Raw genomic sequence first — 24117 nt, forward strand, 5'->3', positions numbered from 1 at the left:
TCAAAAAGGACAGGGATGGGAGTGAGATGAAAGGGTGAGAGGTTTCAGAGTGACAGCCCTGGAGTCTGAGATCATGTGTGTATTCACAGAATAGATATAGCTGGGTCTGCTCTAAGGCAAAACCTGCGAATTGTACTTCTGCCTGTCTTGGCAGTTGAAGGCCACTGTTGGGTACAACTGTCAGCATTCTTCTACAGAGGGTCAACTGCCCTTAAAAGAGACAATATGAAGCCTCCACTGAAGAACTAGTCTCTCGATGCTGAAAATGCCATTAACTATTTACTTGTGTTCAACCTTACTTTTTGGTAAGTTAGGTTAAGAAAGTTCTGGAAGGATCCAAAATCCTCAGACTTTGACCCCATTCAGTCAGGTGGCTCTGACCCCATACACTGGTGGCTTTGGTCAAAGAGCTGGTAGCACTGGATGAAGTCATAGGGCCTGATTTTCATTTTCACTAAAGCCTCTTTATACTGCTCTTGTAGCATAAAAGGACCTTAAAGTGCATCAGACTTACATTTTTGTTTACATCTTATGGCCATTCTACATGGTGAGAGCAGTGCAAAGGGATCAATGCAATGCGTAAGTGAGAATCGGGCCCATGGGCCCATGCTAATTTGTTTAGATCTATCAACTTCCATCTGTACCACTGACCATAAAGTGTTATTGATGTCTAGACCTTGACAAGAGTAGATGGATGAATTCTGGAGTGGCTGCAATCTTTCTTTGGGAAAGATCAGAGAAGATAGTTTGCGGCAATTGTTCATCTGTACCTAAGGATCTTTCATGCAGGGTAACATAGGGTTCCATCTTGTCACACCTTCAGTCCAGTCAATGTGTTTATGAAGCTAATATGAGAATGAGAAGACACAGGCTGTAATGTCTTCAACTCTACATCAATATATCAGTATAACCAAGTAGGGCAATAGAAGAAATAACCTAATACTTGAAAGTGATTGAGCTAGGGTAAGTGTGATCTGTTTGAGTTTCAACCCAGACAGAAGCAATATTAGCAGTTGGAGAAAGCAGCCGGAAGAATTGGTGAGGACTGTGTTGCCTCTTCTGGCACATGGGTTATGGCTGCTGTTTATGAAATGAGTTCACAATTCAGAGGCATTCTATCTTCGAGATAACCATGGATACTCAAATAACAGCTTTGGCTATGAGTATGTTTTCCACCTGCCACTGCCAAGGAGACTGTAATCTCATTTTTCAGATACGGACCTTGCTATGGTTACCTGCACCTTATCACCTTGAGACTAGATTACTGAACAGCACTCTATATGGGCCTACATCTTGAGACCATTTGGAAACTCAAGCTAGTGCAGGATGTGGCTGCCCACTTCTTATTTGGTACATCATACAAACAGCATCGAATGCTGTTTTTAAATGTTGGGTTATTATGGGTCTCTTTTGGTGGCCAGTATTATTTTGTCCTGTGCAGTTGATTAGATACATTATGAATTGTTATCTTTTATGTTCTATATTTTAAAGTTCCCAGACTAGGTGCTTAATAAATCAAACACAGCAATGAATAGTTTTAGAACATATGAGTGTGATGCTTGCATAACCTCCTGCCATCAACCAATGTATAATAAATCACACTCTACTTCATATATAGTGACAATTTATCAAACCAAAAGTAAGTTGTTTTAATGTAGTAAGTAAATGTGACTGAACTGTGGAGGCTACAAAGCTGCCTGTTCCTGTTTCCTGTAGTTCATTAAGGTCAAATAACTTCCAGCACAACTGTTGCATGTGTATATGCATATGCTCTGTATTCATTTCCCAGCATGCTCTTATATAAGATGGTGGGGCTAATTGATTAATCAAATCAACACAGCTGCAGCTGTACCCATAATAGTAATTATCCACACCACTATATCTATTTTAAATTTAACAATGAGAATGAGAACAAGCAGGCCAGTCCTTCACACACACAACAATAGCCAGCTCAGTATCTCACATCATCTTCTACATCTCTCCCCCTCTATTCAAAAAAAAGAAGAAAGAAAAAAAGAGGAAAAAAAAAACAAAAAAAAACATTTCCAACTTATAACAACAACACACAAATCTATCTTAAATCTTTCCAAGAGTTTTTAAATTTATATAAAATATATAAAATAAAAAAAAAAAAAAAAAAATAAAAAACAAAAACAACAGAGGTCTCAGCTGTAAAGTAACAGTGTAACACCAGCTGAGGATCTAACCTTCAGAACCTCAACAAACAAAACACACACAACCACTAACAACCAATCTTAAAAAAAAAAAAAAAAAAACCAACCAATATAACATTATAACATAAAAAACATAAAAACAAAAAAAAAAAAAAAACAAAAAACAAACAAAAACAAAAAACCAACAATGAATTTACATTTCTCCCCCTCTCTGTTTGATTTTAGCGTCCATCAAACTGAAGAGGATGATAGAGATATTCCCCTATTCTCTCAAAAACCATCTCACATAAAAACAACAATTCACATCACAAGACAAACAAGACAAAACAAACAAAACAAAACACAAAAACACAAAATAATAATAATAATAATACAATAAATGCTAAAATAGCAGCACAAACAAGCAAAAAAAAAAGAAACAAAAACAAGAAAAATAAAAGTAGGTAATTCTGTAGGACATGTGTCATAAGAATAAAAAAAAAAAAATATAAAAAACAAAAAAAAAAAAATAAAAAAAAAAAAAATTATATTTATAAAATGATTTAAAAAAAAAAAAAAAAAAAACAGAAAAAAAAAATAAAAAAAAAAAATAAAAAAAAAAAAAAAAACTTTTCTAAAATTTTTTTCTTTTATATATATATATTCTTATATATTTTAACATGCACTCAATGGCACAGAGATTTTGAGAAGGAAAGAAGAAGTTAAGGAGAAGAAGTACTGAGAGACCTTGATCTTACCCCACCTCCAGACCTTGATCTTCTCTCCCTCCTCCTCTCTCTTCTTCACAGCAAGCCCTCTGTCTCCTTTTGTTGTAGTAAGAGGAGTCAGGATTGTACAGAAGAAAGATCCCAAGTAATGATCTCACAATCAAAAAAGGATCTCAACAATTAAATCACTAAACATCTCAACAATGCTCTCATCTCTAGTCTCCTGCTCACTCCTATGCTCCTCCGCTCTGCCTCCCTCTCCATGCCAGCTGCTCCGCTATGCATATCTTCCTTTCTGCGCCTTTTTTCCTGCTGCTCTCCTGCTCTTCCCTTCTCTTTTTTCTCTCTGCCTTTTAACTTCTCTCCTTTCTTTTTCGACGCTTCTTTCGCTCTTCTTTTCCTCTCTTCGAGCTCTAGCCCTAGCCGCTTATTCTGCTTTCTTCTCTCTCTTTTCTTCTTTTTTTCCTGGGCCTTTCTGACGCCCTCTCCTTCTTCTTCACAGCGCCCACTCGCGCCGCCTCCTCCACTACTCTCTGCTGCGCCTCTTTCGCCCTCTCTTGCTCAGCAGCTCTTGCTCTTTCTTGCCTCTCTGCTCCTCTCCTTTTTTCTCCTTTTTCTCAGGCCATCGGCATCATTCTCGCCATTCAGGCCCATCAGTCTCATGCAGGCATTCTCCACCAGAGAGAGAGAAAAGAGCATGAGCAGAGAGAGAGAGAGAGAAGAGAGCAGCGAGCAGCAGAAAGAATATATTCATTGTGTTATAGCATGCTGCTAACAACAAGGTGGCTATACATCATAATATAATCAATTTAATAACATCAACACAGCAAATCAATTTACACACCACTGTATGTAACATTACAATTAACAATCCCAACACAGTAATCCAACAACACAGCCACACACACACAACTCACCAACAATCTCACAAATCCCTCAGTATCTCCCTCCCACAACAACAGTGAAAATCTGTTTCAGTTATTTCTAATTTTCACTTGGTCTCTCAGGCTATAGATTTAAACTGTGTTGGCAATACACTTCACATGAACAAAGCCAATGGGATTCCTTCAAGCCATCGTCTGTAAAAGTTTATGAAAACCTATTCACTCTGTTTTCTTTCCACATCTACAAGACTGAAGTGTGTCATCCCTTCAGCCATTTACTTGTCTGTAAAGAAAGTTTTATTTCCTTAAATTCCCTCGATGCCTACATGTGTAAAATGCAAACACAAAGGCTTTCAATAGGCCATATGGAAACCCATTGCTTAGCTTATGTCAGTGAAAGATATTTATGTTATATAAAATACTGCTCCTGTTCCATAGATTGCCTGTAAGGCTACTGTATTCCTTGGAGTTTCCCAACAGCAGTTATATTTACATTTGACCTATTTAGGGCTCCAGCCAATGCCCTTTGAAGTAAATGGGAGTATTGCCATTTAATTCAATTGGGATTGAACTGGGCCCTTACTGCATTTTTTTCAGTAGGATTTGGCTATAATTAATATAAATTTGCTTCAGTATGTTAATGTTTATAGCTTATGGGAGAATAATATTCCAAACTCTTTAGCTTAAACTGTTTGCATGAAAGACACATTCTTTTGACTGATGAAATGCAGTCTCATTCTGACCTTTTGGAGGGTGGAAAAAATACAAAAAAGGTATCTCTTTTGATGTACTGTCATTATTACCATCCTGAAATGGAGAATAGTGATATTGGCACAATTGTATGTATATTTTATGTTGATCTTTGCAAATATTAAATAAATTAAGCCTCACCACGCCCCTGCGAGTTACAGAGCACAAACATTGCTGTACTATTTCGCAGATGGATAAACAGAGGCTTAAGAAGTTAAATTGCCTAAAGACACACAACTAGAAAGAGAAAGAGCCAGAATTCCTACCTCTTAATTCTCTGCTTTAACCACTTGACACACTGTTACCCATAGTTCAACTTCCTGGAGAAGTAGTAGATCTGTAAGTAATCTTTCCTTTAACCCAAAAGAAAAATTCCCTACAGACATGTATGATTTATTTCTTAGCATCCAACCTTCTGACCCTTTCCTTGAGGTCCATTGCAACTTGAAATAATTTCACTTCATGCACCAAAGACATCATTACATGCTTTACTGATGAGATGTCATATACTTACTGGCACAAGTAATTCCTGACATGCCATGGCTGAAGGGACCTAGCACAGTGAAAAAAGCAGGAAATCTATTTTACAGCCTTCAGTACCCTGATAGACAAAGGCATCTCTGTATATAAAATCAACCTTATAAATATGTAAAAATCTTTAGATATTGCTGACTAGAAAAATATGAAAGATTCAGTGTCCCACTTTAAATCATAGTGGGAATATTTTACTAGGTACGTCATAACTTTAAAAACACCAACAGTACTTGTCCTTATGATCTGGTAGTGTGTGTATGGCAAGCTTGCTTAGGGACCTCAAACCTGAGCTAAGGCCCTAAATGAAAAGAGTTTGTGAAGTACCTTGGGTGTGTATATTGCAGCTCAAAACCATCATATCATTCAGCAAAATCTGGCACAGATGTCAATTTCTACATAGCAGAGGGCCAGGATGAAGTTAAAGAGCCTAAAATACTCCTGGAGAGGCTAGTCTGTCTGGCTCAGCCTTCATGTTGTTAGAGAGGCAGTTGTGGGGAACCTCCCTTTGCAGCTGTCTGCACCACAGTTGGTCTACAGTATATGGCTGAATAAAGAACTACAGTTTCCACAGCAGCTTTCAGAAGCTAACTGTTCACTAAAAGAGAATTATTTATAAAAGATTAAAGGCTGTATTCAATTTTATGATACTATTCTTGATCCCAAAATCCCATCAGAAAAAAACTGAATGCAGCCATTTATGATAAAGTACATTGTACAAATCCATTCATTTCTACCAATCACGATATCCTTTAAAATATCTACTCATGCAAATTGGTCACCTAGCAGAAAAAAACTTGCTTTTAACTATACTCTATATTTATTTAAAGGGTAGCTTAGTAACAATCCCACAGCACTGCTGTGATGTGACTGACTGTTTTTGAAAATTGACACAATTTTAGACATTAGATCAATAGAAGAATAGATAATTTCCACAATAATGTTCATATTTATCCAAGTACAGCTTAAAGCAAATCAAAATGGAGCTGAGTTAATAGTGGACATGAACCCAGAACAGACTGGTGAGGAGATCTGTGCTCCCAGAAACAAGCTTGCAGAACACTTAAGCAACAAAGAAGTAGTGGGATGGGATTTTATTTTGTGCATGTTTTTCTGTTTGTTTTTCATGAAAATTTCTATCCTGGAAGCCTTTTATTGTCATTTTGTATTTCATTGCCTAGGATAAAAATAGGGAAAATAGATTAAAGATGAACATTTTTCATTCTCTTTCAGAGCCAAAAAGTAGAACTAACTCCCACCAGTTAAATATTTCAATTAATGAATCCATCTGGATACTAAATAGCATGCTTCATTCTTGAAACAAAAAAACAACTAGTTAGTATTTCTGCAATAGTTTTACTAAAGTTAAGTGAATAATTAGTAGTCAATGATTTGTTTCTCAAATTTAGATCTTTTGTTTTCTGTTCACAAAATGACCATGAACAATTTACAATCTTCTCAAATTTATTGACTAATTTAAAAAATTGGCCCAATAATTTCCTACGAACAATAGTTGGTCTGTAGATTGTTCATGAACAGTTTGTTGTGACTATTTGGTATTCAAAATTCAAGTTGTATTGGTTAGTTTGGTTGGACAATTACTTCAGAATGTGTTGTTTTCTGTTCCATCACTTGTTGAATGTAACTCTTAGAATTTGGTTTCAAGTGCAGATACTCAAATTTATGAATTCAAAAATTACTTATGTAGCATATTTGCTATTAGCCTTAAATAAATTGTTTCTGCAAATGTCCCTGCCAATTAATTCATTCACTAGAACATTCACTGAAACCAAATGCAAAAAGGGTGCAACCTCAATCAATGTGAATTAATTTGTTTTATTCAAATTAATATTTAAACACACAGGGCCAGATTATTCTTATGCTTACAATACTTTTGCTCACATAATTGAAATTAATGAGACTACTTGTAAAAAATGCTATTACTCAGTGTGAGTAAGGGTACTTGAAACTGGTCCATATTGTTTCGCAAACAATACAATGTGAAAATGACTAGCAGTGGGCAAATAACTGATTGTTTTGGTTTGCTGGCAGTTCTGAAAAATTGAAATGAAAATTTGGTTTGGGTCAAACTGAAACTGATATTTTTTTGAATTTTCAGTGAATCAAAAATATTACAAAAATTGTTTCAGGTTGAACCAATGTTTCATATAGATATTTATTGAGCAGGGACTGGAACCCAGGTGCCACCCCACACATGCCCTAATCACCAGACTATAGAGTCATTTTCACTCACTTGCTCAGTGAATACGCAAGTATTTTATACAAAGTGGAACAGCTTCAACGAGAGAGATTAGGAAAGATGTGCTATAGTATACCCCATAATCCAGTGGTTAGAGCACCTGGGAGCCAGGAGACCTCATTCAAGTCCCTGGTCCCAGGCAGAAATTCAGACCTGGATCTTTCACATTCCTGATGAGTTCCTCAACCAGTGGGCTATAGGTTATAAGGGTTACCATCACCATCTCCTTCTCCAGTGTTAAAGTCCCCTTGCTAATATAGCCCAAAAAAATTAAAAGGGAACATTTTCTGGAAAAATTCTTTTTTTTTCCATTTCAGCTGAAACAATTTGCTGAAATAGAGACAAATTCATGAAACATTTTGGCCAACCTGAATCTGCATTATTTGGCTGAAAAAGTGTTTTTATGGCAAATTTCACCCTGCTCTAAATATGACATTATATAAGTTTTCCCCATAACCTTAGATCCATATGAATGATGCTTTTTTGACAAAATATGGTTTACTGTGTCATTTACATATAAATGCTTTTCATGGACTTCTTAACAGTATACAGTACCCCAGGATGCTGCACAAGAGAACAATTTGAGAAATAGCATGCAATGAGTAGATGTAATGAATAATCACTATAGAGCAAAGTTGAGGTGGCTGTTCAAATTTAATTTTCTCATTCCTGACTTGATTCCTTAATAATAAAACCTTTATGTTCTCTTTCAACATAGATTTGTCTTCTTAATTTCGGGGGGAGGGGGAGAATGGAAAAATATAAAAGAAGGAGCTTTGGGGGAGATTCTGTGCTGGGTCTCTAAGAGGTGCGGCACAAAACTCAGCGCCTAATGGATGTGGGAGGAGGGAAAGTAGCTATAAACCAACCTTTGTGCCATGCTGAATCTGAGCTGCTTGAGGGACTGGAGAAGAGGCCACAACACTGCCAGGAATCTGTCCAGGTACTGCCTTCTGTGTCCCTGCCCCTGCATTCTTCTTATGCCAGGTTTGTGACGGGGTTCTTGTAGGGTAGCCTTGTGGCTGACATCTGCAGTGTCTGCACAAGTAGAATCCTCTGTTGGCTGTCTACTGGGATTTTTAAGGGGCCCTTTGGGTGGTTCTGGCTAGAGTGACCAGACAGCAAGTGTGAAAAATCGGAGCGGGGTGGAGGGATAATAGGAGCCTATATACGAACAAAACCCCAAAATCAGGACATCTGGTCACCCTAGTTCTGGCCCTCTGGTCTCTCCATATCCCAAACTGCAACTTTCAAACCATTTTGGTTATAGCTATGATTTGGTCTCACTGAATAGTGGATGTACATAAAAAAGTAGGAAACAAGATGAGAATAGAACTCCAGGCCATCCTGGCTCTCTTTGGCTAAGGGACATTTTGGAGGGAAAAAAGCAGGAGCGGGAAGGATTTCTCAAAATATTACCAAGTTTTCTGGGCTGGTTTGGCGCCATCCTGGGGTTCATGACACCACTAAACTAGTTTCACACAGATTATACAACTGTCATTCCTTAGGTGCATACATAGCAAAAACATGGAAATCATTTCGCAACCTTCACTATAGAAGTTGCTGCAGCTCCTAATATAGTTTTGCGTTTTCTTTTAAGGGAGCTAGCACACAGATTATAAAAGGCTGCTTCTTTGAGTAACACAGATTTCTCTATGAAAATATGAGAATTCATTATCTTAGTTTTTAAATTAATTTAAATTCATATTTACATGGGAAATTTAAGACAAAGCTATTAAACCCCATGCTCAGATAAACCTGACTCATATACTACCATATGAGAACTTTGTATTATCTTTCACAGCCTGTTCTTAATAGATTAAGATGAAGAATATTTAGAAATTTCTATTTTTTTTATACTTCACTGCCCTCCCTAAGTACAACTGGTACCTTTCTCAGTTCTCCTTCTGCCTCCTATTTCTTCTCCACACTATCCTCATCCCTATAAACGAAAGTTTCTGCACAGCAGGACTTCAATAGGATCCTGGACTTCAGCTTTTCAAATGGTAGTTTTACAAGGAAAGCAAGTCATCCCTTTGGCTTTGTGTACAGTCCTCCTAGCTGCTCATTCTAAGGAGCCTACTAAGCATGGCTTGCTACATGCAGATTGCTTGTGAGGCTGCCAGACGGAAGCCAGGAACTCAGCCCTCAGCTGAAAGAGATAAAAACAACAGTATTTTGTAGCTATTTAAAAAAAACCCACAATAGACTTGTAAATGGTGCCTCGTACAAACAGGGCTTTTCTGCAGGAAAAGAATAGCTCATTTAACTGAGACTGAGACATCTGTATTGTTCATTCACCTCTGGGGCAGCTAGTTGCTATTAATAGTTTCATATAAGAAAGTCTTTCTATAAATAACATCTGAAATCTACTCCCATAACACCCTTTGTCCTTGATATGTCTCCACTGGGGCCATTAACAAGAGGACAAAACAACTATGGAAAAAAGAGACCACAACTATATTCAGTGATTCAGTTCCTGAGCTGACTTCAGGGGGAAAAGATAAACAATAAATCTCTCTCTGTCTTTTCTCCAGCATTCTAGACTGTCAGGAAAACAGACACAGCTTTACAGATAGATGATTGTCTTTCCTATTGTAACCATATTGGAAAGGGTATATCCAATTCTCCTAAAATAGCTAATTAATTGGGAAACAGACTCTTTCCTCTCTCGATATGGGAATTTTTCACAACAGATGGTCTGCTCCATGGTACAAGCCTTTACATGTGTCTTTGAGTCTTTCTAAAATGGAATCCAGGACCTAGCAAACCCTCACAAGTGGATAATACCAGTAGCTGATCTTTATCTGTGGTTAGAGGAGGCCTGCAAAGGTTTTTTCAGAACTTGGATTTTTACCGTTTTTTGGTTCTTTATGATGGAAACAGATGGTTTAAAAGTTTTTTTGCTGTTTTAACCCTAAAAAATGTCAGGAATGTAAAGTCTGATGTCAGGTTTTGCTGAGATGTTGGGTGACCCAAAAGTGTTTACTGTGAGCTTTTGCACCTTAATTGGAAGGGTGGTGTTTTGAAAATTTTAATGGACATATTTCTCCTTATAGCACTGGAGTTAATAGAAACAAACAAAAATCAAAAGTTCTTTCTAAATCATATGACTAAACATCTCTTCCCTTATCAACTGCTTGTTTTTTCAAGCTCTTGTATTTTGTAATATCTTGCTTCAGTAACCCACTCTCTATAGCTTCTTCAAGCACAAATTAGACAAAAATTTCTAAAGGTAACAACAAAGAAAAAAAATCAACATTACTCCCCCCCTATCTTTACACAAAAATATTTCAGGTCTTCTCTATACGTGATAGCAAACCAAAAAGGGCACCATCTTCCATTTTAAGGTCACCTTTAACAATTTAAAACATGTGCTCAGGACAACTGACAAAGTGTCATGATACAATGATCCATGAAGGAAACCACTTAGTCTGGTTGTACATCCACAGTTCTCCTAATAATCCATTCTCCCTTTCTCCTGGTGTTGGCTTTCCTCCTTTCACTCTCATTCACCCTAGTCCATTACCCATTTTTCATTGCTGGACTTCTCTCCCTTGTTGGCTTGGATGTCTGCTGTCTACTTTTCTATGGGTCCTTTCACAATCTCAGCATTCCCTTTTGCTACAGCTGTGTCTTGCAACTGTTTTATCTGTGAGGGTGTCCCGGGTTATGCACACTCCATTCCCTTTTTCGGGGAGGGGCTGGCTTGTGATACCACCACCGTTACAGTCTCCCCAACAGCCTTTAGGCTGAAAACAGCCAGAGTCACTTCCAGCAGCTCTTGCGTTTGGGGCAGCATGGCCTAATGGCCAGAGTTAGTCACAGTGGCCCTTACGTTCAGGACAGCGTGGCCTAGCAGCCAGAGTCAATTCCAGCAGCCCTTGTGTACAGCATGCAAATATCAGTTTTCTTTACAGCAACTTTGTGTGTGATCGCTGAATGTGATTATTAATTACATTAGTTTCCTCAGTAAGCATTAGAGCCCCATTGTGTTAAGTGATGTATAAATATATAGGAAAATACAGTCCCGCCCATGTTCCAAAGAGCTTAGGGAACTACTAATACTAGTCCAAATTTTAGCTCCTCCATTTTTACAATGACCAGTGTATGTGTGTGATAAATATTTTACCTTAGCCTTTTACCTTACCTTTGCCTTTTACCTTATTTAGAAGAACAGGAGTACTTGTGGTACCTTAGAGACTAACAAATTTATCTGAGCATTAGCTTTCATGGGCTACAGCCCACTTCATCGGATGCATAGACTGGAACATACAGCAAGAAGATATTTATACATATAGAGAACATGAAAAGGTGGAAGTACCCATACCAACTGTAGGAGGCCAATCAATTGAGATGAGCTATCATCAGCAGGAGAAAAAAAAAACTTTTGAATCGAGATGACCCATAGAAGGTGTGAGGATACTTAACATGGGGAAATAGATTCAATCGGTGTAATGACCCAACCATTCCCAGTCTCTGTTCAAACCTAAGTTAATTGTATCTAATTTGCATATTAATTCAAGTTCAGCAGTCTCTCTTTGGAGTCTGTTTTTGAAGTTTTTTTATTGTAAAATTGCCCCCTTCAAGTCTGTCACTGAGCGGTTAGAGAGGTTGAAGTGTTCTTCCACTGGTTTTTGAATGTTATGATTCCTGATGTCAAATTTGTTTCCATTTATTCTTTTGCATAGAGACTGTCCTGTTTGGCCAATGTATATGGCAGAGGGGCATTGCTCTATATCACATTGGTAGATGGGCAGGTGAACAAGCCCCTGATAATGTGGCTGATGTGATTAGGTCCTATGATGGTGTCACTTGAATAGATATGTTCTCTGTATGTATAAAAATCTTCTTGCTGTATGTTCCAGTCTATGCATCCGATGAAGTGGGCTGTAGCCCACAAAAGCTTATGCTCAAATAAATTTGTTAGTCTCTAAGGTGCCACAAGTACTCCTGTTCTTTTTGTGGATACAGACTAACACGGCAGCTACTCTGAAACCTTATTTAGAAGTCCATCCCTATTCAGAAAATCTCTACTTAAATATCTGTTTAACTTAAAGCACAAAGAAACATAGAATCATAAGATTGAAAGGGATCTTGAGAGGTCATCTAGTCCAGTCCCTTGCACTCAAGGCAGGACTAAGTACTTTCTAGGCCATGCCTGACAAGTGTTTATCTGACCTACTCTTAAAAGTCTCCAATGATGTAGATTCCACAACCTCTCTAGGCAATGTATTCCAGTGCTTAATCACTCTGACATATAGGAAGTTTTTCCTAATGTCCAACCAAAACCACACTTGCTGCAATTTAAATCCATTGCTTCTTCTCCTATCCTCACAGGTTAACAAGAAAACATTTTCTCCCTCCCCTCTTATGTACCTGAAAACTGTTATCATGTCCCCTCTCAGTCTTCTCTTCTCCAGACTAAACAAACCTAATTTTTTCAATCTTCCCTCATAGGTCATATTTTTCTAGACCTTTAATCACTTTTGTTGCTCATCTCTGGATTTTCTTCAATTTGTCCACATCTTTCCTAAAGTGTTGCACCCAGAACTGGACACAGTACTCCAGCCGAGGCCTAATCAGCATGGAGTGGAGCGGAATAATTACTTCTCGTGTCTTGCTTACAGCACTCCTGCTAATACAGCCCAGAATGATGTTTGCTCTTTTTGCAACAGTGTTACACTGTTGACCCACTATGACCTCCATATCTCTTTCTGCAATACTCCTTTTGCATGTGTGCAACTCATTGTTCCTTCCTAAGTGGAGCACTTTGCATTTGTCCTTATTGAATTTCATCCTATTTACTTCAAACCATTTCTCCAGTTTGTCAGATCATTTTGAGTTTTAAATCTCTCCTCCAAAGCACTTGCAACCCCTCCAAGCTAGGTATCATCCACAAACTTTATAAGTGTACTCTCTGTGCCATTATCTAAATAATTGATGAAGATATTGATCAGAACCAGACCCAGAACTGATTGCTGCGGGATCCCACTCAATATGCCTTTCCAGCTTGACTGTGAACCACTGATTACTCTCTGGGTTATGCACCCACCTTATAGTATCTCCATCTAGGTTGTATTTCCCTAGTTTGTTTATGAGAAGGTCATGCGAGACAGTATCAGAAACCTTACTAAAGTCAATATATACCACATCTACCGCTTCCCCCCATCCATTAGGCTTGTTATGCTGTTGAAGAAAGCTATTAGGTTGGTTTGAATCAATTTGTTCTTGACAAATCCATGATGACTATTACTTATCACCTTAATATCTTCTAGGTGTTTGCAAATTGTTTGCTTAATTATTTGCTTCATTATTTTTCTGGTTACTGAAGTTAAGCTGACTGGTCTGTAATTACCCTGGCTGTCCTTATTTTCTTGTTTATAGATAGGCACTATATTTGCCCTTTTCCAGTCCTCTGGAACCTCTCCCATCTTCCATGACTTTTTGAAGATAATTGCTAATGGCTCAGATATCTCATCAGTCAACTCCTTGAATATTCTAGGATGCATTTCATCAGGCCCTGGTGACTTGAAGACCTCTAATTTGTTTAAGTAATTTTTACTTGTTCTTTTGCTATTTTAACCTCTGATCCTAGCTCATTTTCACTGGCATTCACTATGTTAGACATCCAGTCATTACTAACATTTTTGGTGAAAACTGAAACAAAAAAGTCATTTAACACTTCTGCCATTTCCATATTTTCTGTTATTGTCTCCCCCCACACACCTTGAGTAACGGGCCAACCCAGTTCTTGATCTTCCTCTTGCTTCTAATGCATTTATAAAATGTTTTCTTGTTATCCTTTATGCCCCTAGCTAGTTTAATCCTGTTTTGTTTCTTGGCCTTTCTAGTTGTGTCCTTACATATGTGTGTTATTTGTTTATATTCATCCTTTGTAATTTGGCCTAGTTTCCACTTTTATAAGACTCTTTTTTGATTTTTTGACATGTTCATGTCCTATTGATTTCACTTGCACAGACAGCAGTAGCTTTGAAAGAGGGCACAACAATACTCTACTGAAGAACACTTTATCCAGTTGAGATAATAAGTCAGTCAAGCTATAGTTACCCAAGTGGTATTTAATTAAAATACTAGTGATAATTCCCAGCTCTTGTGAAATGTGGTATTTAATCACTCTAAGTAGTCAGGATTTTGGATACATGATTGTGACAGGGTACTAGCAGCATCCTGATCCCTGACATTGCTGCAGCCTGAAGAAGGCTACAGGCCCAGCTGGAAGCAGTTAACCTTTCTGTTGGGGGATTTTGAGCACCTGGGTTCTAATCACTGAGCTAATGATGTAATTGGGAGGATATAAATGGAAGGAACAGGAAGCAGGAGAGAGTTCAGAAGAGAGTTTGGAGGGTGAGCTTGGGCTGAAGAGGGAAGGCTGTGGGGAATTATACTGCTGCTATGTAAGAAAAGAATAAATATGCACCTCAGTGAAGGAGTGTTTATTTGTGACTGAGGCAGTTAAGTACACCAGGTAGTGGCAGAGGCACTCTGTGACAATGACTCGTCTGAAAGACAGCACCTCTGCCAGCAATGGGCCTCTAAAAAGTTTACTGGGATGTTTGGATTTAGTATCGATTTAGGCCCTGATCCTACAAACATGTATGCTTAACTTTATGCTTATGAGTAGTCCATAGAATACCCCTAGTTTTCACTTTAGGCTGGATTGCCTAAAGGAAAATGACTGATAGCAGTTATTGTAATAGTAGATTAAGTTGTCTAATCAATAGAAAACTATGCCATGTGAATAAGCTAGGGTTGTCAGGTGTCCAGTTTTTGACCGGAAAACCTGGTCCAAAAGGGACCCTGGGGGGAGGGATAGCTCAGTGGTTTGAGCATTGGCCTGCTAAACCCAGGGTTGTGAGTTCAGTCCCTGAGGGGGCCATTTGGGGAACTGGGGTAAAAATCTGTTTGAGAATTGGTCCTGCTTTGAGCAGGGGGTTGGACTAGATGACATCCTGAGGTCCCTTCCAACCCTAATATTCTATGATTCTATGGTGGCTTCGGTTGCCACCCTCAACCGGGCTGTTAAAAGTCTGGTTGGTGGCGCAGGGGGGCCTGGGTCTAAGGCAGGTTCCCTATCTGTCCTGGCTCCACATTGCCCCCAGAAGTGGTCGCTAGGTCCCCATGGCCTCTAGGTGCTGGGGTGGCCATGGACTGGGAGGCTCCGCATGCTGCCCCTGCCCCCAGCACCCGCTACATAGCTCCAATTGGCCAGGAACTGCACCTATGGGTGCGAAGGCAGCGTGCACCACCGCCTGGCTGTCCCTCTGCATGAGGCTGCAGGGACCTGGCAGCTGCTTCCTTGGAGCTGCGGTAAGCGCTGTTGGGACCCCACGCTCCTTCTGCACCCCAACCCTCTGCCCCAGCCTGGAGCCCCCTCCCACATCCCCAAAAATTTACATATTCAGCACTGCACTGTGGGAAATGAATAGTTCCATTGTAAATATGTATGAGAGTGGTGTTCATCCCGAATGATTCAAGCACTTACCATAGATGTTCTTCTGTGATCCTCCTAATAATCGTGATCCTGACACCTGAATAACTGAGAATATCTGAACTGTCCATTTTGTCTCTCTTCAAACACTGGACTTCTTGGAGATGAAGGTAATATTTTAGAAATGCATAGTCTAGTGAATGATGTCAGTTCCTTGTGGTTGATTTCTCTGCCTGCAGAAACTGTCCTATTGAGTTCCAGGGAAGTGGTGGGCACAAGTCTGCCCACAGCTCAAGGCCCCTCCCCAAAGCTGGTGGGGAGGAGCCACTGAGCCCAGGACTCACTCCTGAAACTGTGACAGGCATACATATTGAGGGATCATAAAGACATGATTCTTATATTCAGCAAAATATTTATGGAAAATGCTAAGGGTATCGTAAGTTCCTGGGCTCAGTTTAAAGGATTTCCTGCAAGGTATACAGGGTTGTCTTTGATTGTTTCAATAAACTGTAAAGAGATATTTCCAAAAGTGAGGATACAGGACTACTACACTGATTCCTGTAAAGTGTTTGGTTATTATCTGCAGTCTAGAAAATTAGAATCTTTATAATAACAGGACAAAGCTTGCATGGCCTCTACATCTTTCACTGATAAATTAAACAGAAGATGCGATTGTTTTGTAAATAAGAATTCAAAATCTGAGCTAAAATGAAGAAAATGCAGGAATTTTTTACAAATCTATACAGTTTGGCAACAAAATGTATTAATTCTGGGGCAGAATTCTTGGTTCATTGAAAAGTTCTGGATTACCCCAGAAATGGGATGATTACAAAAGGTCTTAAGATCAATGTATCTATCTATATGAGTATATATGTATGTATATGGAATCAATGATAGTGAGATGGTACAAATGTTTTTATTGGCATGATTTTGGTAAGGTTCCATCAGTCATGAGTGGTGAAGCCACATGTAACTTGCGCTGACGAAAGCTATATACCACACCATACCATTTTCTATATGTTTATGCTGCAGATGCTTTTTTTAAAGGTATGTTAGGAATATTTGAGTGTCTTTAAAATGAATTTTTGGAATTATTTTAAACATATTGCTTTAACAAGCCAGGTTCTTTAGTTACCATATGTCTAAATGTCTGTGCTCCAGAGGGAGACTTAGCCCTGGTCTACACTGACTTTTTAAATAAATTTTTTTAGAGAAAAAAAAATTTTTAAACAACAAATCACACTAGGCACCTTATATATTTATATTTTAATGGCTCTTTAAATTTCTTTTTCTGTACTCCTCCTAACGGAGAGAAGTGTCAGTCGGTGGTATTACATATCGGATTAGGGTTAGTGTGGGGCTCGATCGCCGGTATGGGCCTCGGGAAGCTATACACAGTGCACCACTGACCGCTAATTACTACAATAGCTATTCTCTGTATAAAAATATCAGTTTTAAAGTCTATCTCAAGTCCTTCTAGGACTTATAGTGGGTTCTGGAGTTGGGAAGCTCCCTTTCCTGATAGCATAATGATCCTGTTTCTGTTCCGGAGCAGAACATTTCATGAACTCTGGGCCTTCCCATTACAGTTGCAGTCATGAGGGATATAAAAGAAATTATTAGTTGAAATTCTCCAGCTGGTGTTGTGCAGCAGGTCATTCTAGCTGTTCACTCCTGACCTTAAAATCTAGTAGTTTGTGGGAAGACCCAGATGCACAACTATCCAAAGTATATATGTAACTAGAAAACACCACGGAGGAGAGAATAGTGCATAACAGCCTAGAAAAGAGAAACTGTGTGATGAGCTCCCATCTAAGCAAAGAAGAGGCTGGATTTGCTTACCTGAACAGCAGGTGGCACCTGAGTGCCTATTTTAAATCGATTGTCTTATGACTGGCTCACATAGCAACTACACATGAAACTCTCCTCACGAATGTCAAACTCAGCTTAAATATGTGCCCACTATGGTATTTCTAACTCTCACAATTTTATTGCAGGTCTTGCAATATTTTAAGTTTTACTTACAGCCCCAGCTACTGGAGTCATGTGAATCTCAGCTTTCATAAAAAAAAATAGAAGTAAAGTTACTGGCTTTTGTGGTTGCAGAGAAAAGCTTGAAAATATGACCTGAGTGAACCCTGATAACTCAAAAACCAGAAGGCAAATAACCGCCCCCCCAAATTAACAACTACAACTCATGATTTTAAAGATAATCTTATGAAATGTCAGGGCCTGACACATGATTTTTGGATGTTTGGGGTTGCTCTCCCTCTTTTCTCCTGAGCCCTTTCCCTCTCCATTTACTTCCTGTTAGTTGCCAATAAAGTACTTGAAAGAGACAAAAATAAATGAGCTGTCAAGATACCCGAAATAATCAGTGTACCTGTCTGGAAGTTTCAATTACTGGCCGGTGTTTGATGTGTACAGTAAGAGTGAGTAAGGCAGGTGGAGAAAATGAAAAATTAAGATACCTTTGTGTAAAGACTGAGGATAAATTATGGGATTCCTGACTAGAGACTATTTGCAGGCAGCCACAAATATGATTTACCATGGAATGCTTTGGATACCACATGCTACCATGCTCTGCCCTGTCATTTAAAAATACTAGTGATCTAATAATTTGAAGTGCTAAGAGCACTGATACATGTTCTTAGAAGATGTAATGTGTTTATAAAGTGGTTAAAAGGCATATAGTTTGAGGAGAAGACAATCTGGCTGAAGGTTGGACTGTTTGCCTGACACGTGAAAGCAGTGTACCTCAGCGATGAGTTATAAGAGGCACTTTGCTTTTCCCATCTCATATCCTTGATTGAACGTACATAGTTTTCCATTAATTAAAGCCGGATACAGTATCCTGTGTCCCTGTCAGTTCATTCCTTTCCCAACAGGGAAATAAGCCACTCTTGGACTACAGATTTTCATATTTGCTTGGGAGCTGCAACAATGGAACATTTGAAAACTATTTCAAAATTATTTGTGCACATTTTAATTGAGAACATCATTTTACACCACTAAATGTAAAGTTTGTTATGGAAGTACTAGGTCATATGTTAGATTTTTTCCGACTGTTGGAGGGAATTTGGCACATCTGAAATACTGATTTGTTCTTGTACATATGTATGAAGGGCTAGATTTACAAGGGCAGGTTAAGCATTTCAACTGGTGTAACTGACCTGAAATTAATGGAGCGACACAGTGTAGAATCAATCCATCAGTTTTTGCTCTCTGGAACATAAGTATGACATCATAAACTCCAGTCATAATTTTCAAACCTGGGTTCCTGAAGTTTAGCACCTAAATCCATATTTAGACATCTAAATAAGTGGCCTGATTTTCAGAAATCAATGAAGTGTCTGTGAAGTGACCTGAAGTCAATGGAAGCTGGCATTTCAGCACCTTTGATTTACAGGCCAATTATTTAGGTACCTAAATGGGTATGTATGTCTACACTACAGTTAGACAGCTGTGGCTGGTCTGTGACAACTGCCTCGGGCTCACAGGGGCTTGGGCTAAGGGGCTGTTTAATTGCAGTGCAGACATTGGAGCTTGGGCTGGAGCCTTGGCTCTAGGACCTTATGGATTGCAATTAAGCAGCCCCTTAGCCCAAGCCTCACAAACCCAAGTCAGCTGGCATGGATTATCCATGGGTTTTTCATTGCAGTGTAGACAAACCCAATATGGATTCAAGTGTCAACCATAAGTTTGAAAATGTTTATGATCATATCATGCCTTTAATGTGCATAATAAATAAAACAGAGTGAACTTGATCTGAGGACATCAGTAGTTTTTGTGCATGTAAAATAGGTCTGGTTCCACTAAACCTGAGTTTAAAGTATAAAGAAGTCTGTATATTTGCCCAGGTCTTGCCAAGCATGCTCACTGTGGGGCTGATACTACATCCTTCCTCTGAACAGTGTAATACAATAGTCCAGTTAAGTTCAATTGCCTTTGGACAGAGTCTGCCTAAACAGTCAGTTGATGCTGCCTTAGGCAGAGAGCCAGCTGGATGTGGGGGTTGAGTCCAGAAGAGGCTAAAATTGATGACAAAAGCAAGTTGGAGGAATTACTTAGTTGGGGAATTGCAGTGTGCGCATGCCTACATTATAGCCCAAGAGCAAAGTTGTAGTGGCAAGAAGATATAGCAAGGCCGTGGTACTAACACCCCAGCTAATTACATAAAATAAAGGGAAAGAATAGAGGAAGGAAAAAGAAAGACATTAATTTTAACTAGTAGGAATTGCCCATATAGGGGGAAGACTGAGGATGAGAGGGACAGTCCGAGCCTGAGGCCTTCTTTGGAATAAAACTGGAAAATACATGACACATTTAAAACTAAAAGAAACATGACTGGGGAACCTCATACTTTTTTGTTTGTTTAAACTTTTTAGACTTTCCTAGTTCTCCCACAACTTCCCATTGTGTTAAATGGCTTTCTGGGAAGCATAACTTTCTATCTGTAACTGACCAAAAGTGCTATTTCTGGCAGAATGGTTTTGTCTTAATTGCTTCTCTTTACTATTATGTCTCCCATTCTCCTCTGTTTTTCTTCTAATCCATTTTGTTGCCTTGCTCTAAAGTCTTTGTTCACTTCCTTCCTTCTTTCTCAGACTTGTTCCCCTCCTTTTCCCTTCCGTCCACCATGCTGGAGCCATGTTTGTGTTGAGGCAAAAAGAGTAGGATTTTTGAATGCGCTCATTGACTTCAGTGGGAGCAGACTTAGGCCAAGACAGAGTGTCTTTGACACTCTTACCAAAACTGTGTGCACCTTACATGGTGCCACCAGTAGAAGGGAAAGTTCTGAGTCTAATTCCAGTACTTCCTTCTGTCTTGGGACCTGGTCCAAAATCCAATGAAGTCAATGAGAGTCTTTTTATTGATTCCAAAGGGCCTTGGATCAGGCCTTTGCAGATTGTGGTGTCGTGGTGTCAAAGTACTTCACTGCTATGAGGGTGCATCAGAGGTAGATTTCATGTCTTCAGCCTCATGAACAGTTACTCAGACTGCCGTCTCCTAATGCTAGCCCTAACAGTATGCATTACATTCCAATACCCAAACTTGATTCATTTTTTTAATGAATGTTTTGATTGCTTTCTAATAATTGCTTCTGGCACATTCTGTAAAATAGTAAAATAGTAAGGAACAGAAAAGCTCAGAAAATTGGGAATGAGGCTTTAGGTGTCAGCCCTGGTCTACACTATGAGTTTAGGTCAAATTTAACAGCGTTAAATCAATGTAACCCTGCACCCGTCCATACAATAAAGCCATTTTTGTCGACTTAAAGGGTTCTTAAAATTGATTTCTCTACTCCTCCCTCACGAGGGGATTAGCGCTGAAATTGACCCTGCTGGGTCGAATTTGGGGTAGTGTGGATGCAATTCGACGGTTTTGGCCTCTGGGAGCTATCCCAGAGTGCTGCATTTTGACCGCTCTGGACAGCACTCTCAACTCAGATGCACTGGCCAGGTAGACAGGAAAAGCCCCGCAAACTTTTGAATTTAATTTCCTGTTTGGCCAGAGTAGCGAGCTGATCAGCACAGGTGACCATGCAGCGCCCATCAGCACAGGTGACCATGGAGTCCCAGAATTGCAAAAGAGCTGCAGCATGGACCGAACGGGAGGTACTGCATCTGATAGCTGTATGGGGAGATGAATCTGTGCTATCCGAACTCCGTTACAAAAGACGAAATGCTGGAATATTTGAAAAAATCTCCAAGGGCATGAAGGACAGAGGTTATAACAGCGGAGATCAAAGTGGGGAGGGGAGGGTGGTTGGCTTACGGGGAAGTAGAGTGAGCCAAGGGGGTGGGTTTTCATCAAGGAGAAACAAACAGAACTTTCACACCGTAGCCTGGCCAGTCATGAAACTGGTTTTCAAGCTTCTCTGATGCACAGCGTGCCCTGCTGTGCTCTTCTAACTGCCCTGGTGTCTGGCTGTGTGTAATCAGCGGCCAGGCGATTTGCCTCAACCTCCCACCCCACCATAAATGTCTCCCCCTTACTCTCACAGATATTGTGGAGCACACAGCAAGCAGTAATAATTATAGGAATATTGGTTTTGCTGCAGTCTAACTGAGTCAGTAAACTGCACCAGTGACCTTTTAAACGTCCAAAGGCACATTCTAGCATTATTATGCACTTGCTCAGCCTCTAGTTGAACTGCTCCTTACCACTGTCCAGGCTCAATAAGCCATGGGAGCAAGGGATAAGCTGGGGTAACATAAGAACATAAGAACATAAGAAAGGCCGTACCAGGTCAGACCAAAGGTCCATCTAGCCCAGTATCTGTCTACCGACAGTGGCCAATGCCAGGTGCCCCTGAGGGAGTGAATCTAACAGGCAATGATCAAGTGATCTCTCTCCTGCCATCCATCTCCATCCTCTGACGAACAGAGGCTAGGGACACCATTCTTACCCATCCTGGCTAATAGCCATTTATGGACTTAGTCACCATGAATTTATCCAGTCCCCTTTTAAACATTGTTATAGTCCTAGCCTTCACAACCTCCTCAGGTAAGGAGTTCCACAAGTTGACTGTGCGCTGCGTGAAGAAGAACTTCCTTTTATTTGTTTTAAACCTGCTGCCTATTAATTTCATTTGGTGACCCCTAGTTCTTGTATTATGGGAATAAGTAAATAACTTTTCCTTATCCACTTTCTCAACATCACTCATGATTTTATATACCTCTATCATGTCCCCCCTTAGTCTTCTCTTTTCCAAACTGAAGAGTCCTAGCCTCTTTAATCTTTCCTCATATGGGACCCTCTCTAAACCCCTAATCATTTTAGTTGCTCTTTTCTGAACCTTTTCTAGTGCTAGAATATCTTTTTTGAGGTGAGGAGACCACATCTGTACACAGTATTCGAGGTGTGGGCGTACCATGGATTTATATAAGGGCAATAATATATTCTCAGTCTTATTCTCTATCCCCTTTTTAATGATTCCTAACATCCTGTTTGCTTTTTTGACCGCCTCTGCACACTGCGTGGACATCTTCAGAGAACTATCCACGATAACTCCAAGATCTTTTTCCTGACTCGTTGTAGCTAAATTAGCCCCCATCATGTTGTATGTATAGTTGGGGTTATTTTTTCCAATGTGCATTACTTTACGTGCGACCGCGTGGTGCTGCCGACTGGGAGAGCAGCCTGAGGCAGAAGCCTCCAGCTGGCATGATATTCCAGGCAGGACTGAATCTCCATTAGACAAAACTTAAGAGAATGACCTGAAGTCATTCCCATTTTTGTCCAGGTGCCCCCGACCAACCTCACCTAGGCTGGCCAGGAGCACCCATGTCTGCCCAGGCTCCCCGACCAACCTAACTGAGGTTGGCCAGGAGCACCCACGGAACGGTGATGATGGCTAGCAGTCGTATTGTACGGTCTGCCATCCGCAAGGCAAGGGGATGCTGCTGTTTCTCGCCTTTTTTCCTGGGTTACCCAGCAGCACCCAGAAGACATATGGTGACAGTGAGCTGAGCGGGCTCCATGCTTGCTGTGGTGTGTTGTCTGCATGGGTAACCCAGGAAAAAAGGCGAGAAACAATTTTTGGCCGTTGCTTTCATGGAGGGAGGGAGGGGGGCCTGACGACATGTACCCAGAACCACCCGCAACAATGTTTTTGCCCCATCAGGCATTGGAAGCTCAACCCAGAATTCCAATGGGCGGCGGAGACTGCGGGAACTCTGGGATTGCTACCACAATGCAACGCTCCGAAAGTCGACACTAGCCTTCGTACTGTGGATGTACACCACCGACTTAATGCGCTTAGTGGGGACACACACAATCGACTGTATCAAATCGATTTCTAAAAAATCGACTTCTATTAAATTGACCTAATTTCATAGTGTAGACATATCCTCAGTCTCCTCCAGTTTTACATTAGTGTAACTCCAGTGACTTCAACTGAGTTACGCTTGATTTACAGTGATGTAAATCAGTGGGAAGAGAAGCCTATTTACCTCAAGGTTAAACTATCCATTCATTCCTCAAAATGGCTCCTCCATATAATTTTGAAGCACTGTGGAGAAGCTTGTGATGCTATTAACTCTGCTGTGTGGTTTTCTTTTAAGGGGCTGGAGAGCTTGTATTTAACAAACAATTGAGTTAGTTCTCTGTTTAACCAGTACATAATTCCAATACAATAGCAACCAGAGCCTGCATCTACCTCCCTGTTGTCCAGAACTATACCTTTCCAAAATAGAGGCTGACCTTTGGTCTCTGCAACCACTCATTACATCCTTACATAACAACAGCTGCATATGCTGTACCTATTACCTGGATAGAAACCTCAGTTTCTAGTGATCCAAACTTCAATCACTCTCAGCACTCTTTCTCTTCTCAGCACTCTTACTCAACACCA

At 39.8% G+C, this 24117-nt stretch overlaps 1 long non-coding RNA gene across 1 annotated transcript in view; it reads left to right on the forward strand.

Moving 5' to 3' along the window:
• Positions 1 to 207: 207 nt before the first annotated feature.
• The window catches only part of LOC120388282, a 29165-nt gene continuing 5255 nt past the window's right edge, over positions 208 to 24117 (forward strand). The window contains exon 1 of the long non-coding RNA XR_005590545.1: positions 208 to 305. This is a non-coding gene — a long non-coding RNA (uncharacterized LOC120388282). The remainder of the gene's footprint in view (positions 306 to 24117) is intronic.

This window comes from Mauremys reevesii, linkage group 1, assembly GCF_016161935.1.
Source record: "Mauremys reevesii isolate NIE-2019 linkage group 1, ASM1616193v1, whole genome shotgun sequence".
Lineage (NCBI taxonomy): Eukaryota > Metazoa > Chordata > Testudines > Geoemydidae > Mauremys > Mauremys reevesii.